This window comes from Chironomus tepperi, unplaced genomic scaffold (assembly GCF_022539635.2).
Source record: "Chironomus tepperi strain 1889 unplaced genomic scaffold, CSIRO-AGI_Ctep_v1 contig_34, whole genome shotgun sequence".
NCBI lineage: Eukaryota > Metazoa > Arthropoda > Insecta > Diptera > Chironomidae > Chironomus > Chironomus tepperi.
In genome coordinates this window covers 1,565,866-1,570,004 of record NW_027226156.1, presented here as the reverse complement: position 1 = coordinate 1,570,004, position 4,139 = coordinate 1,565,866, and positions in this window count along the sequence as shown.

Here is a 4,139-nt window from a genome sequence, read left to right as displayed (position 1 = left end):
AATCTCAAAAAGTGTTTAAAAATTTTTGAATTTTAAATATTTAAATTTTAATTTAATTTTAAAATTTTAAATTGAATTTTTAAATTTAAAATTTGAATTTTTTTGAATTTGAAATTTAAATTTTTAAAATTTAAAATTTTTTTTTTAAAATTTTTTTTTTTTTTCAAAAATTCAAAAATTTCATTTTTTACTTTAATTGCTTAAAAATTATATTTTTTAATTTTTAAACTATTTTAAAAATAGAAAAAAAAATTGAAGAATTTTTAAATAATTTTTGAGATTTGCTTAAATCATTAAATAGTGTGTATTTAAAAAACAAGAATCTGTATCATGAAAATACCAAAATTTAAGGAAGAAAATAGGAATAAAAATCTAAAATGTTCATGAATTTTTACAGACCCATTTTGATTGGGTGAAAATTTAAAATTCAAAAAATTTTTAAAAATTAATTTTCAAATTTTTTTAAAATTTAATTTTCAAATTTATTAAAATTTTCATTTTCAAAATTTTTTGAAATTGAAAAATTGAAAAATTTTGAAAATTTTAACTTTTCGCCCAATCAAAAAACATTTTTTAAAACAATATTTTACTTATAAAAAATCTGTAGATGAAAAAAAAAACTTTATTTATAAAATAATAATTTCACGTTCCTTTCGTAAAATAATAATAATAAAAAAAAATCTATAAAATTTAAATTTTTATCCTCCTTAAAAAAGAATCTTTATCAAACCTAAGTTAAATGAATTAAGGTTTAATAATGAAAAAAAAAAAATCGTTAAGTAGATATCGAATAGAATAGACACAAACAATTGCCTGGACAGAAAATTAATTTAATTTTTAAAAACATTTCAATTTAATTAAATTTAATTTTCCTGTTAGGCATGAATGCTTTAGGATTTGCAAATTTGGAATTTTTGATTAACTTTTTTGATCAGTTTTACCCAATTTTAGTCAATTTCTGATGAATTTAAAATTCTAGCCTGATTTTATCAATCATAAAAAATTAAAAAAAAAATAATATTCAATAATTAATTTTAAGTGAAAAAAAAAATCTGTTTCCATGTCAAAATGTGTGGGGGTGATGAAAATATAAATGATAAATAAAAAAAAAGTATAAAAAATCGTAAGAAAAAGTAGAATGGTGAAGCAATAAAGATGAATTTTTTTTTGAGATAAAAAAAACCAACCTAAATAGCAAAAAATATCTGAAAAAACCAAAATATTAATAAATAAATAATGAAAAATGTCAAAAATTTTGAGTTTTTTACTTAAAAATATCTCAAAACTTGTTTAAGTCGAGCGAATCTCAAGACTAGCTTGGGTCGAGCGAATCTCAAGACTAGGATGGGTCGAGCGAATCTCAAGAATAGCTTGGGTCTAGCGAATGTCAAGACTAGCTTGGGTCGAGCGAGTCTCAAAACTAGCTTGGGTCGAGCGAATCTCAAGTCTAGCTTAGGTCGAGCGAATCTCAAGACTAGCTTGGGTCGAGCGAATCTCAAGACTAGCTTGGATCGAGCGAATCTAATAATTTTAATTAAAACCAAACAAAATCCTTCAACTTTAATATTTATTTTTATTAATTTCAACTTCCTGTTACAGCACATTTCAATTTCTGTTCCTGAATTTTTTTCAATTGATTTGCATAATTTTCCCGTTCCGTATTCCTCACCTCAAGACTATAACTTCCATTAGCAATTATAAGAATTTTTAAAAAAGCTTCAGCAAGAAACTTCTTATTCCTTACTTCGCAGTTCATTGGACTTGTTGTTGACTCTTCAAAGCATTTTGTGTTGATGTCTTCAATTTCCTTCTGACATTCTGAATTAGACCTGAAAATGTCACGTAAATCCTCCGCAAAAGTCATCACAAGTGGACCATCGGCATTGAGATGCATCAAGTATGACTTATAACACGAGATTCTTGCTGTTGTTAAAGGTCCGCGCTCAAAAATGACTTCATTAAATTTAATTCTCAAATCTCGATCAATTCCAGTCGTACACAAATATCGAGCAATTTCACGAGACTTTTTAAAGTCATTTGGACTTAATGTTGGAATTTCTTTTAATTTTTCAGCAACACAAGCGTCAGTTTTTGATTGATTTGATGCTTCTTGATGATTTAAGTTAGTCTGAAGCTGACTATGGTGAGTATTAGAGTCATTGACTTCAGTATTAGCTTGTGGCATCGATGATATTTCATTGCCTTGAATTATTATCAGTATTGACACAATTATTATGTATTTTCCCATCGTACTTCTTAATCTTGTGGGAATTTTGAGGGAAATTATTGAAAATTTTCACAATTTTTGTCACAAACTTGAAGAATTTTTCACAAATTTGAAGAACTTTTCACAATTTCTGACCAACTTCCTCTACAGTTTGCTATAGTTTAACTGTAAATTGCTAATAATTCAACATACACAGTTCACAACAACCTTCTCCGTCAGTCAAACAAGAAATCAAAACTGAGCACTTTTGAGAGGCAAGTCGGATGAGCACTCAAAGAACACGTGCCTGAGAAGAAGTTCTTGTTGCTTAAGATTATTGCTTTTTCTCTGAGAACTTTCTCAAAACGAGATTTTCTTGTATTGTTGAGGGCAGTGAGAATGAGAAATTGTGGAGATGATTGAGATTAAACTGTGTTGAATATGGACTTTTTTGTCTGTGTTTTGCAGATGAGGTCAACCTGGCTGTAGGCTGGATTTGTACTTCAGTTTCCTGATGAAGGAAAGCAGGTGGTTAAGATTGAAAATTAAAGAATTATTTGACATACCCCAAACCATTCCTCCCTCTCTCTTGTCCTTAACATGCCCCTAGAGTCGGTTTCTTAACCTATCCGGCACACCATACCCGGGAAAGCATGAATATCCTAAGATAAATTATCTACAATAACCCTGTCCTAACTCTATTGAACCTAGGATAGGGATAATTTATTGAACAGGGAATTGAACCAGCTTTAGGCGACATTTGAGGGAGGCCATGGATCACAGTTGATATGTACGGTCATCGAATTCAGAAAGTATGCAAGTAGGGATCAGTATGGTTAGCTTGAGTGACTAGGATAGAGTTGGTGCATTATTCTAGGTCCCTATCCATTCCCTATCCAAGTAGAGTAGGATATTTCGGGTAAGGTTGAGTGGTGAATCTCGGGTAGGTTAAGAAATCGGCTTCTGATCACAAAGATGTCCCAGCGATCCATTAATCCACTCCAAATCCTAATCACCTTCCCTATCTGTCCTTCAAACTCCAAAACAAACAACACAGAAATATCAACAACAATCCCAAAATAAATATCAAAATTTCTTCTCAGTTCTCTCTTAACCTTCACCGACACAAGTCACAAAAAATCATGAAGACATTAGTTCTTATCACAGTTCTATTCTACTTTGTAACCGCAAATGAAATTGACCTGTGCATTCAACGTAAATTGAAGCTGTCTGAGCCTGTTAATCACAAGAATATTCAGCTTGATATCCAGAATGAGAATTTGAAGAAGTTCCGATATACAGCACGGTTTGCATTGCAAATTTGTCATCCAACCTTTGACATCATTGCTGGACAAATTTTTAAGAGAATGACAAAGCCAAAGGTGCCATTAAGTGACATTGATTTGAAGTGCTACGAGCTGTATTTGCTTAAGAAAAATCCAGATGGACTTTTAGTGCCGGAACTAGACCAAAATTTACTTAATGGATTTGATGGAAGTGATAAATGTGATGAGATAACTAAAGCTTATATTGACTCACAAATTAAGATTAAAATGCCAGCTGGAACTGACGGTGAATTGAAGTGCATGGACAATAGCATCGATAAGTACATGAGTGGACGTATTAAGGCATTGGTTATGTCCAAAAAAGAATATTCTTCTGATGTTTTTCGTGATGAAAAGGCAAGATTTGTTAAGGAATTGAGAGAAGTTAGCGATGATCTTATTGAGTGCATTAATCAGTTGTAGGAAGTGAGAATTGGGATTATTGGAACTGAAATTTGAGAATGTTTTGTAATCTGAGAGATTTTTAATAAAAAGAAGATTCTGGAATTGAATAATTTTTTTTTATTTTTTTATTGAATTTTTGTCAAAATATTGAGGATTGGCATGCGGTCCATGGATCACAATAGATCTGTATGGCCAGTGAAATA